The sequence below is a fragment of the Mobula hypostoma genome, chromosome 30 (assembly GCF_963921235.1).
Source record: "Mobula hypostoma chromosome 30, sMobHyp1.1, whole genome shotgun sequence".
NCBI lineage: Eukaryota > Metazoa > Chordata > Chondrichthyes > Myliobatiformes > Myliobatidae > Mobula > Mobula hypostoma.
In genome coordinates, this window is record NC_086126.1 from 2,772,010 (window position 1) to 2,785,509 (window position 13,500).

At 49.5% G+C, this 13,500-nt stretch overlaps 1 protein-coding gene across 5 annotated transcripts in view; it reads right to left on the bottom strand.

The window, feature by feature from the left end:
- Nucleotides 1-13,500, bottom strand: part of LOC134339684 (calpain-1 catalytic subunit-like) — a 110,000-nt gene that overhangs the window by 53,356 nt on the left and 43,144 nt on the right. The window lies entirely within an intron of this gene.

Sequence of the window (13,500 nt, forward strand, 5' to 3'; positions counted from 1 at the left end):
TCAGGGTGAGGGTCACTGTGTAACTGTACAGAGTCACTGTTTATTCAGGGTGAGGGTCACTCACTGTGTAACTGTACAGAGTCACTGTTTATTCAGGGTGAGGGTCACTCACTGTGTAACTGTACAGAGTCACTGTTTATTCAGGGTGAGGGTCACTCACTGTGTAACTGTACAGAGTCACTGTTTATTCAGGGTGAGGGTCTCTCACTGTGTAACTGTACAGAGTCACTGTTTATTCAGGGTGAGGGTCACTCACTGTGTAACTGTACAGAGTCACTGTTTATTCAGGGTGAGGGTCACTGTGTAACTGTACAGAGTCACTGTTTATTCAGGTTGAGGGTCACTGTGTAACTGTACAGAGTCACTGTTTATTCAGGGTGAGGGTCACTCACTGTGTAACTGTACAGAGTCACTGTTTATTCAGGGTGAGGGTCATTCACTGTGTAACTGTACAGAGTCACTGTTTATTCAGGGGGAGGGTCACTGTAACTGTACAGAGTCACTGTTTATTCAGGGTGAGGGTCACTGTGTAACTGTACAGAGTCACTGTATATTCAGGGTGAGGGTCACTGTGTAACTGTACAGAGTCACTGTATATTCAGGGTGAGGGTCTCTCACTGTGTAACTGTACAGAGTCACTGTTTATTCAGGGTGAGGGTCACTGTGTAACTGTACAGAGTCACTGTTTATTCAGGGTGAGGGTCACTCACTGTGTAACTGTACAGAGTCACTGTTTATTCAGGGTGAGGGTCATTGTGTAACTGTACAGAGTCACTGTTTATTCAGGGTGAGGGTCACTCACTGTGTAACTGTACAGAGTCACTGTTTATTCAGGGTGAGGGTCACTCACTGTGTAACTGTACAGGGTCACTGTTTATTCAGGGTGAGGGTCACTGTGTAACTGTACAGAGTCACTGTTTATTCAGGGTGACGGTCACTGTGTAACTGTACAGAGTCACTGTTTATTCAGGGTGAGGGTCACTGTGTAACTGTACAGAGTCACTGTTTATTCAGGGTGAGGGTCACTGTGTAACTGTACAGAGTGACTGTTTATTCAGGGTGAGGGTCACTCACTGTGTAACTGTACAGGGTCACTGTTTATTCAGGGTGAGGGTCATTCACTGTGTAACTGTACAGAGTGACTGTTTATTCAGGGTGAGGGTCACTCACTGTGTAACTGTACAGAATCACTGTTTATTCAGGGTGAGGGTCATTGTGTAACTGTACAGAGTCACCGTTTATTCAGGGTGAGGGTCACTGTGTAACTGTACAGAGTCACTGTTTATTCAGGGTGAGGGTCACTGTGTAACTGTACAGAGTGACTGTTTATTCAGGGTGAGGGTCACTGTGTAACTGTACAGAGTCACCGTTTATTCAGGTTGAGGTTCACTGTGTAACTGTACAGAGTCACTGTATATTCAGGGTGAGGGTCAGTGTGTAACTGTACAGAGTCACTGTTTATTCAGGGTGAGGGTCACTCACTCTGTAACTGTACAGAGTCACTGTTTATTCAGGGTGAGGGTCACTCACTGTGTAACTGTACAGAGTCACTGTTTATTCAGGGTGAGGGTCACTGTGTAACTGTACAGAGTCACTGTTTATTCAGGTTGAGGGTCACTGTGTAACTGTACAGAGTCACTGTTTATTCAGGGTGAGGGTCACTCACTGTGTAACTGTACAGAGTCACTGTTTATTCAGGGGGAGGGTCACTGTAACTGTACAGAGTCACTGTTTATTCAGGGTGAGGGTCACTGTGTAACTGTACAGAGTCACTGTATATTCAGGGTGAGGGTCACTGTGTAACTGTACAGAGTCACTGTATATTCAGGGTGAGGGTCTCTCACTGTGTAACTGTACAGAGTCACTGTTTATTCAGGGTGAGGGTCACTGTGTAACTGTACAGAGTCACTGTTTATTCAGGGTGAGGGTCACTGTGTAACTGTACAGAGTCACTGTTTATTCAGGGTGAGGGTCACTCACTGTGTAACTGTACAGAGTGACTGTTTATTCAGGGTGAGGGTCACTCACTGTGTAACTGTACAGAGTCACTGTTTATTCAGGGTGAGGGTCACTATGTAACTGTACAGAGTGACTGTTTATTCAGGGTGAGGGTCACTCACTGTGTAACTGTACAGAGTCACTGTTCATTCAGGGTGAGGGTCACTCACTGTGTAACTGTACAGAGTGACTGTTTATTCAGGGTGAGGGTCACTCACTGTGTAACTGTACAGAATCACTGTTTATTCAGGGTGAGGGTCATTGTGTAACTGTACAGAGTCACCGTTTATTCAGGGTGAGGGTCACTGTGTAACTGTACAGAGTCACTGTATATTCAGGGTGAGGGTCACTGTGTAACTGTACAGAGTCACTGTTTATTCAGGGTGAGGGTCACTCACTGTGTAACTGTACAGAGTCACTGTTTATTCAGGGTGAGGGTCACTGTGTAACTGTACAGAGTCACTGTTTATTCAGGGTGAGGGTCTCTGTGTAACTGTACAGAGTCACTGTTTATTCAGGGTGAGGGTCACTCACTGTGTAACTGTACAGAATCACTGTTTATTCAGGGTGAGGGTCACTGTGTAACTGTACAGAGTCACTGTTTATTCAGGGTGAGGTTCACTCACTGTGTAACTGTACAGAGTCACTGTTTATTCAGGGTGAGGGTCACTGTGTAACTGTACAGAGTCACTGTTTATTCAGGGTGAGGGTCACTCACTGTGTAACTGTACAGAGTGACTGTTTATTCAGGGTGAGGGTCACTCACTGTGTAACTGTACAGAGTCACTGTTTATTCAGGGTGAGGGTCACTATGTAACTGTACAGAGTGACTGTTTATTCAGGGTGAGGGTCACTCACTGTGTAACTGTACAGAGTCACTGTTTATTCAGGGTGAGGGTCACTCACTGTGTAACTGTACAGAGTGACTGTTTATTCAGGGTGAGGGTCACTCACTGTGTAACTGTACAGAATCACTGTTTATTCAGGGTGAGGGTCATTGTGTAACTGTACAGAGTCACCGTTTATTCAGGGTGAGGGTCACTGTGTAACTGTACAGAGTCACTGTATATTCAGGGTGAGGGTCACTGTGTAACTGTACAGAGTCACTGTTTATTCAGGGTGAGGGTCACTCACTGTGTAACTGTACAGAGTCACTGTTTATTCAGGGTGAGGGTCACTCACTGTGTAACTGTACAGAGTCACTGTTTATTCAGGGTGAGGGTCACTGTGTAACTGTACAGAGTCACTGTTTATTCAGGGTGAGGGTCACTGTGTAACTGTACAGAGTCACTGTTTATTCAGGGTGAGGGTCACTGTGTAACTGTACAGAGTCACTGTTCATTCAGGGTGAGGGTCACTGTGTAACTGTACAGAGTCACTGTTTATTCAGGGTGAGGGTCACTGTGTAACTGTACAGAGTCACTGTATATTCAGGGTGAGGGTCACTGTGTAACTGTACAGAGTCACTGTTTATTCAGGGTGAGGGTCACTCACTGTGTAACTGTACAGAGTCACTGTTTATTCAGGGTGAGGGTCACTCACTGTGTAACTGTACAGAGTCACTGTTTATTCAGGGTGAGGGTCACTGTGTAACTGTACAGAGTCACTGTTTATTCAGGGTGAGGGTCTCTGTGTAACTGTACAGAGTCACTGTTTATTCAGGGTGAGGGTCACTCACTGTGTAACTGTACAGAATCACTGTTTATTCAGGGTGAGAGTCACTCACTGTGTAACTGTACAGAGTGACTGTTTATTCAGGGTGAGGGTCATTGTGTAACTGTACAGAGTCACTGTTCATTTCAGAGACTGTCTTTCACTGTGACTGTAGAGTGTCACCATTTATTTCCAGGTGAGGGTCATTGTTCAACTATGCAAAGACACTGTTTACTCAGGGTGAGAGTCACTGTGTAAATGTTGAACTGAAGATGACTCGTCACGTGTGCGTCGAACATTGACGCACAGAGCGAGCTGTGCCACAAGTATCAACGACCAGCTCCATGCAAAGGGCACTCCGCTGTGTCGCACACCCACTTCACCCACACGTCTTTGGTACGTGGGAGGGAAGTGGAGATCCAGGGGCACAGCCACGTGCTCACAGGGAGAACATACAAACTCCTCACAGGACATGAGTTTCCTCTGGCTGATTGGCACGTCCACGTTTACACAGGCTCGGTTAGGGAAATTTTATTTCAGATGAGATTCAGCAGTTTGCTTAACCGGCTCACAAACTGTATGGGAATTTTAAAAAGCCCCGCAGTCCTTGCCAGGGGTGTGAAGCAAGGTGCGGCCGAGAGAAACTGCAACACGGGAGGGTTGGGAGGCGAAGGAAGTTTCTGGAAGAAATTCCCAGGCTCAGGAGTGAGGAAGGGTGTGGCGAGAGGTGAAGGGAGTGGGTCGGAGGAGTTGGTCATGAGACTGGAATTGGAGGATTGCAGGGTGTGGCACAGTAGTGCACACTACTACAGCAAAAACAGCCCAGGTTCAAATCCCACCATTGTCCAAACTACCACAAGGTATAGGAGCAGAAGTAGGCCCAGAGCCTGCTCTGTCATTTCATCATGACTGATCCATTTCCCCTCTCAGCCCCAATCTCCTGCCTTCTCCCCCTATCCCTTCGTGCCCTGACTAATCTTGAACCTATCAACTTCTGCCTGAAATTGACCCACCGACTTTGCCTCCACAGTTGCCCATGGCAACGAACTCCCCGGATTCACCACTCTCTGGCTAAAGAAATTCCTCCTCATTTCCAGTCTAAACAGAAGCCTCTCAATTCTGAGGCTGTGCCCTCTGGTCCTAAACTCCCCAACATTGGAAACATCCTTTCATCCACTCTATCTGTGCTCTCTGGTCCTAGACTCCCCCACCATAGGAAACATCCTCTCCACGTCCACTCTATCTGTGCCCTCTGGTCCCAGACTCCCCCACTATAGGAAACATCCTCTCCGCATCCACTCTATCTGTGTTCTCTGGTCCTAGACTCCCCCACTATAGGAAACATCCTCTCCACATCCACTCTATCTGTGTCCTCTGGTCCCAGACTCCCCCACTATAGGAAACATCCTCTCCACATCCACTCTATCTGTGTCCTCTGGTCCTAGACTCCCCCACTATAGGAAACATCCTCTCCACATCCACTCTAACTGTGTCCTCTGGTCCTAAACTCCCCCACCATGGGAAACATCCTCTCCACATGCATTCTGTCGAGGCCTTTCACCATTCGATAGGTTTCAATCAGATCACCCCTCATTCTTTTAAACTCCAGTGAGTACAGGCCCAGAACCATCAAACATTCCTCATATAACAAGCCTTTCAATCCCGGAATCATTTTCATGAAATTCCTTTGAACATGGTGGGAGAATAATCTCCATCACACACCTCTCGAAGTTTGGATCTTCTCTTCATGACCAGTTTCCTCCGGGTGCTCTGCTGTCCCCCCACATTCCAAAGAAGTAGGGTTTAATTGGTCACAATAAACCTCCTAGTGACCAATTAATTGGGTAAACAACAGGAATTCTGCAGCTGCTGGAAATTCAAGCAACACACATCAAAGTTGCTGGTGAACGCAGCAGGCCAGGCAGCATCTCCAGGAAGAGGTACAGTTGACGTTTCAGGCCGAGACCCTTCGTCAGAACTAACTGAAGGAAGAGTGAGTAAGGGATTTGAAAGTTAGAGGGGGAGGGGGAGATCCAAAATGATAGGAGAAGACAGGAGGGGGAGGGATAGAGCCGAGAGCTGGACAGGTGATAGGCAAAAGGGGATACGAGAGGATCATGGGACAGGAGGTCCGGGAAGAAAGACGAGGGGGCGGGGTGACCCAGAGGATGGGCAAAAGGTAAATTCAGAGGGACAGAGGGAGAAAAAGGAGAGTGAGAGAAAGAATGTGTGCATAAAAATGAGTAACAGATGGGGTACGAGGGGGAGGTGGGGCCTTAGCAGAAGTTAGAGAAGTCGATGTTCATGCCATCAGGTTGGAGGCTACCCAGATGGAATATAAGGTGTTGTTCCTCCAACCTGAGTGTGGCTTCATCTCCACAGTAGAGGAGGCCGTGGACAGACATGTCAGAATGGGAATGGGATGTGGAATTAAAATGTGTGGCCACTGGGAGATCCTGCTTTCTCTGGCAGACTGAGCGTTGATGTTCAGCAAAGCGGTCTCCCAGTCTGCGTCGGGTCTCACCAATATATAAAAGGCCACTTCGGGAGCACCGGACGCAGTAATTAATTGGGTGTTTGGATTCATATTCATATGGAGGATCTACTGAATATTGAAAGGACTAGACAGGGTGGATGTGGAGAGGATGTTTCCTGTGGTGGGGGTATCCAGAACTAGAGGGCACAGCCTCGAAATTGAGGGGCGACCTTTTAGAACAGAGGTAAGGGAGGAATTTTTTTGGCCAGAGGGCAGTAAATCTGTGGAATACTCTGCCACAGACTGCAGTGGAGGCCAAGTCCGTGTGTATACTTAGGGTGGAAGCTGATCATTTCCTGATCGGTTGGGGCATCAGAGGATCAGAAGGTAGGTGCGTGGGGTCGAGTGGGATCCGGGAGCAGCCGTGGAGTTGCGGAACAGACTCGATGGGCTGAATGGCCTAAATCTGATCCTAATTCTTATGGTCTTATGCCATATTTCTAAATAAAATAGAATTCTACAAGGGCTCTCCACTCTGAAACATGCTGAGGTTTGAGATTATTCAACCCTGTAAGAAGTTCAAAGTAAGTTTCTTGTTAAAGTATGTATATGTCACCATATCAGACCCAGAGGTTCATTTTCTTGCAGGCATTCACAGTAGAACAAAGAAATACAATAGAATCAGTGAAAAGCTACTCACAAACACTGACAAACAACCGACGTGCAAAAGACAAACTGTGTAAATACAAGAAAAGATATTATTTGTAAATAAATCAATAAATAAATAATACCGAGAACTCAAGTTGTACAGACCTTGAAAGTGAGTCTGTAGGTTGTGGAATCAGTTCAGTGTTGGGCTGAGTGAAGTTACCCACACCGGTTTAGGAGCTGGATAGTTGAGGGGTAATAACTGTTTCTGAACCTGGTGGTGTGGGTCTCAAGGCTCCTGTACCTTCTACCTGATGGTTGAGGGGTAATAACTGTTCCTGAACCTGTGGGTGTGGGTCCTGAGGCTCCTGTACCTCCTTCCTGATGGTTGAGGGGTAATAACTGTTCCTGAACCTGGTGGTGTGAGTCCTGAGGCTCCTGTACCTTCTACCTGATGGTTGAGGGGTAATAACTGTTCCTGAACCTGGTGGTGTGGGTCCTGAGGCTCCTGTACCTCCTTCCTGATAGTTGAGGGGTAATAACCGTTCCTGAACCTGGCGGTGTGGGTCCTGAGGCTCCTGTACCTCCTGCCTGATGGTTGAGGGGTAATAACTGTTCCTGAACCTGGTGGTGTGGGTCCTGAGGCTCCTGTACCTCCTGCCTGATGGTTGAGGGGTAATAACTGTTCCTGAACCTGTGGGTGTGAGTCCTGAGGTTCCTGTACCTTCTACCTGATGGTTGAGGGGCAATAACTGTTCCTGAACCTGTGGGTGTGAGTCCTGAGGCTCCTGTACCTCCTGCAGAAGGGAGCATGGCCTAGCTGGTGGAAGGGCCGGGGGGGGGGGGGTCTTTGATGACGGATGCTGCTTTCCTGCGACAATGCTCCTTGTAAATATGTTCGATGATGGGAGGGCGGGGGGTCTTACTCGTGATGGACTGGGCCATATCCACTACCTTTTGTTTCGGTTAAGATGCATTAATTACATTGGTGTTTCCAGACCAGGCTATGATGCAACTGGACAGGATTCTCTCAATGTTGCAACCGTTGTAGTCTTTCAAAGTTTTAGACGTCAGGGCGAATCTTTGCAAACTTCTAAGGAAGTAGAGGCGCCATCGAGCCTACTTAATAACGGCCCTTACACGCCGGGCCTGGTCCTCCAAAATGATACCACTTAACGTTCTGACCCTCTCCATGGGCCTCTGGTTTCCTCCTCCTGAGGTCTACAATCAGCTCCCTGGCCTTGCTGACGTTGAGTGAGGGGCTGTTGTTGTGGAACCGCTCAGCCAGATTTCCAGTCTCCCTCCTGTGTGCTGATTCATCACCACCTTCGATTCGGCCAACGACAGTGGTGTCGTCAGCAAAGCTGAATGTGATATTGGAGCTGTGCTTAGCCACACAGACATAAATGTAAAGTGAGTAGAGCAGGGGGCGAGGCACACAGCCTTGTGGTGCACCCATACTGATGGAGATCATGGAGGTGTTGTTGCCAATCTGAGCTGAGTGAGGTCTGCAAGTGAGGGAATCGAGGGTCCAGTTGCACAAAGGGGTGTTGAGGCCAAAGTCGTGGAGCTTATTGATTAGTTTTGAGGGGATGATGGTATTGAATGTTGAGCTGTAGTCAATAAAGAGCATCCTGACGTATGCACCTTTGCTGTCCAGATGTTCCAGGGTTGAGGTGGCATCTGCTGAGGACCTGTTGCGACGATAGGCAAATTGGAACGGATCCAAGTCGCTTCTCAGGCAGGAGTTGATATGTTTCAACACCAACCCCTCAAAACACTTCATCACTGTGGATGTTAAGTGCTACTGGACGATAGTCGTTGAGGCAGGTCACCATCTTCTTGGGCACGGGTATAACTGAAGCCTGCTCGAAGCAGGTGGGAAACTCAGACTGCCGAGGTGAGAGGTTAAAGATGTCAGTGGACACACCAGCCGGTCGAACCAGCACAGGTCTTTAGTACTCGGCCAGGTACCCCGTCTGGGCCGGAAGCTTTCCGGGGGTTCGCCCCCTGAACAACACTGCCTTATCGGCTTCAGACACAGGGTCACCGGGGCTGTGGGAGTTCATGAGGGTGCCTCCGTGTTCTGTCAGCCAAAGCAAGCATAAAAGGCATCGATCTCACCTCGGAGCAAAACCTTGTCGTCATGTGCACCTCTGGAACATCGGACTCAGTGGTGCCATGACGACAACCTCTCACTCCATGTCAAATGACTACTGACTTCAGGAGGAGGAAACCAGAGGCCTTCATTCGAAGGTCTGAGGTGGAGAGGGTCTAAACTTTAAGCTTCTCAGTGTTACTTCGGAAGACCCGTCCTGGGCCCAGCACGCAAGTGCTGTTCTGAAGCACCTCTACTTCCTTAGGAGCTGGCAAAGGCTCAGCATGATATCTAAAACTTTGGCAACCTTCTATAGATGTAAAGTAAAGAGTGTATTGGTTGGCTGCATCACAGCCTGGGATGGAAACACCAACACTCTTAAATGGAAAATCCTACAAAACGTGGTGGATGCGGCCCAGTCCATCACGGGTAAAGCCCTCCCCGCCATTGAGCACGTCTACATGAAACATTGTCGCAGGAAAGCAGCATCCGTCATCAGGGACCCCCGCCACCCAGGACATGCTCTCTTCTCACTATTCCCATCAGGAAGGAGGTGCAGGAGCCCCAGGACTCACACCACCAGGTTCAGGAACAGTTGTTACCCCTCAACCATCAGGCTCTTGAACCAAAGGGGATAACCTCACTCAACTTCACTTGCCCCGTTACTGAAATGTTCCCAAAACCTATGGACTCACTTTCAAGCTTTGCTTCATCTCAAGTTCTCGATATTTATTGGTTAGTTATTTATTATTCTCTCTCTCTTTTGTAACTGCACAGTTTGTTGTCTTCGCAAGCTCCTTGAACAGCCAAGTCACTGCAGTCTTTCATTGATCCCATTACGGTTATTTCTCCTGTTAGGTATTTATTGAGTATGCCCGCAAGAAAATGAATGGCAGGGGCTGCCATGGTGGCAGATATGCACTTTGATAATAAATTGTCTTTGAACTTTGACTCTGCTCTGAAGGAGGCAGCATTCAAACCATGCCACAGCTGTCGAGCGCCCTTCAGCGATTCAAGTTTGGTCCAGAGCTGCCACTTGGCGCGTGAGGTGGCTTTCCGGAGACCTGAACGCCGCTGGCCTGGCCCGCAGCAGATTGTGGATCCCCCGGTTTGTCTCTCCCAGGGCTTCCAGCTGAGGAAGGCTCTGAACGATTTTGCGGGGACACACTTGTCTGCGACAGTCTTTACGAAGCCTGACGCATATTCATTCAGATCCTCTGAGCAGCCCTCGAACCGCCGAATTGAAGGATTCCCGCGAACACCCCTCAGTTGTCCTCATCTCTTTCGCCTCTGCCTGTGCGCGGGGAGCAGGAGGACAGTCAGATGATCGGACTTCCCAAAATGTGGCCCAGGGATGGAACGGCAGGCATTCTTGAAGGTAATGTCGTTGTGGTTGAGTGTGTTGGCTCCTCTGGTGCCGATGGTAACTGAACAGAGGTTTCTTCAAGCAAGCCTGACTGAATTCCCGGCAAGGATATGAAAGGCGACGGGGTAAGCTGTAGGTAGCCGTCAAGGCACGAGGCTGAGTAATCCACGGGATGGGTCCCCACTCGTGCTGGACGACGGCAGCGCTGGCTGAGACTGCTCGACCCCATGCAGCTGGTGGCCCGGTGTGGACGTTGGGGGCGAGGCGACGGTTAACAATGCCCAGGCGAGGACGGTTCGCAGACCGTGAGCAGTCGGTCCAAGCAAGAGCGTCTTTGGAGAGTGCAACTTCCCTTTTGCGCAGCAGGAGGCTGAAACCATTTTAGCTCACTGAGATGAGATGAAGATGCAACCACGCCAACGCACACCGACCAAGAGACAACGGGAGGGCGTACAGGAGCGAGACAGATCAGCTGGAGGAGAGGTGTCGCAGCAACAACCTGGCACTCAGCGTCAGTAACACCAAAGAGCTGATCACGGACTTCAGGAAAGGTAAGGTGAGTGAACACACACCAGTCCTCATACAGGGATCAGAGGTGGAGAGAGTGAGCAATTTGTAGTTTCAGGGAGTCAATCTCTCCAAGGATCCACCCTGGACCCAGCATACCGATGCAGCTACAAAGAAGGCCTGACAGCGGCTGTTTCTTCAGGAGTTTGAGGACATTTGGTCTGTCACCAAAGACACTCGCAAATTTTTGCAGATGTACCGTGGAAGGCATTCTGACTGGTTGCATCACCGTCTGGTATTGGGGGGCTACTGCACAGGATTGAAATAAGCTGCAGAGAGTTGTAAACTCAGTCAGCTCCATCACGGGCACCAGCCTCCATAGTATCCAGGACATCTTCAAGGAGCGATGCCTCAGAAAGGCAGCGTCCGTCACTAAGGACCCCCATCACCCAGGACATGCCCTCTTCTCATTGCTACCATCAGGGAGGAGGTACAGGAGCCTGAAGACACACACTCAGTGATTCAGGAACAGCTCCTTCCCCTCTGCCATCCAATTTCTGAATGGAGGTTGAGCCCATGAACACTGCTTTCTGCTTTTTTTTTCAATACTTTTTAATTTGTTAATCTATATGATTATGATTAATAGTATATTGTATGTATTACACTGCACTGCTGTCACAAAACAACAAATTTCATGACATACACTCGGTAGCCACTCAATGAGGGACACCTGCACGCCTGCTCGTTAATGCAAATATCTAATCAGCCAATCACGTAGCAGCAACTCAAAGGTTAAAAGCACGCAGACATGGTCACGAGGTTCAGTTGCTGTTCAGACCAAACATCAGAACGGGGAAAGAAATGTGATCAAAATGACTTTGACCGTGGATTGATTGTCGGTGCCAGACGGGGTGGTTTGAGGATCCTGGAGACCGCTGATCTCCTGGGATTGTCGGATTTTCACCCACAGCAGTCTCCAGAGTTTAACAGAGAATGGTGTGGGAAACAAATTTAAAACATCCGGTGAGCAGCAGTTTTGTGGGCGAAAACGCCTTGTTAATGAGAGAGGTCAGAGGAGAATGGCCAGACTGGTTCAAGCTGACAGGAAGGTGACAGTAACTCAAATAACCACACGTTACAACAGTGGTGTGCAGAAGAGCATCTCTGAATGCACAACGCACCGGACCTTGAAGTGGATGGGCTACAGCAGACCACGAACATACTCTCAATGGCCACTTTACTGGGAACTGAAAGTATCTACTAAAGTTGCATCTGGGTGTGTATGTACTTTGGTAATAAATTTCCTTTGACTTTGAGGTACTGTGTGCAATTCTGACCACAGAAGGAGATAATGACATGAATATCAAAGTTCAAAGTTCATCAAAGTACACAACCTTCAGTTTCATCCCCTTGCAGGCAGCCACGAAGCAAAGGAACCCAACAGAACCCATTGGAAGAGGGCCGTCAAACACCCAATGCCAATAAGCAGTCGTGGGCAGCACCAGCGCCATCACAAACATCGAATCGCACAGCGAAGTGTGTCGCTTGCGTCAACCACCAGCACGCCCCGGGGCCAGCCCACAAGCACCGCCGCCCCGGCGCGTCCACGGCGTTCAACCGAACAGGACACGCCACGGCCGCTGCAGGACGGGACAACAGCCGCTCCCTCTCTCACACACAAGCAGGCCTCCCAGCCCAGGTCCAGACCTCCAGCACGGGCTGAGGCTGGAGAGGGCGCGGAGAAGGTTAAAAGGTGGACCCTAGGGCACGGGGTGATAAGGAGAGGCCGGAGAGTCTGGCCCTATTGCCAGCAAGGCACAGGATGCTGCAGAAACTCAGCAGGTCAACAGAACTTCTGACACTGATCAACAGAAAAAGACTCTTTGTATCAAAGTGAAAACAGGTCCCACACTCGCCAGCACCACCAACGAATACCGACAAACTCACCGAGATCACCAGCAGATGCCAACACACCCACTGCAGTGTCTCACCACCCCTCCGCACAGAAATAGACAAACTTGCCGACACACCCCATAGTTACAGACGCACAAGGCAGGGACACCTGTAGGCACCGACACAATCCCCAGGGCACTCACACCCACCACCCCCAGTAAATACCGACACACTCTGGGATCGGTGAAAATACTGACATACTCCCTGGGACCCCCTGTAAATACAGACACACTCCCCGGGACCCCCCTGTAAATACAGACACACTCCCCGGGACCCCCCTGTAAATACAGACACACTCCCCGGGACCCCCCTGTAAATACAGACACACTCCCCAGGACCCCCTGTAAATACAGACACACTCCCCGGGACCCCTGTAAATACAGACACACTCCCTGGGACCCCTGTAAATACTGACACACTCCCCGGGACCCCCTGTAAATACTGACACACTCCCCGGGACCCCCTGTAAATACTGACACACTCCCCGGGACCCCTGTAAATACTGACACACTCCCCGGGACCCCTGTAAATACTGACACACTCCCCGGGACCCCCTGTAAATACAGACACACTCCCTGTGACCCCCCTGTAAATACAGACACACTCCCCGGGACCCCTGTAAATACTGACACACTCCCCGGGACCCCCTGTAAATACAGACACACTCCCTGGGACGCCCTGTAAATACTGACACACTCCCCGGGACCCCTGTAAATACTGACACACTCCCCGGGACCCCTGTAAATACAGACACACTCCCCGGGACCCCTGTAAGTACCGACACACTCCCCGGGACCCCCC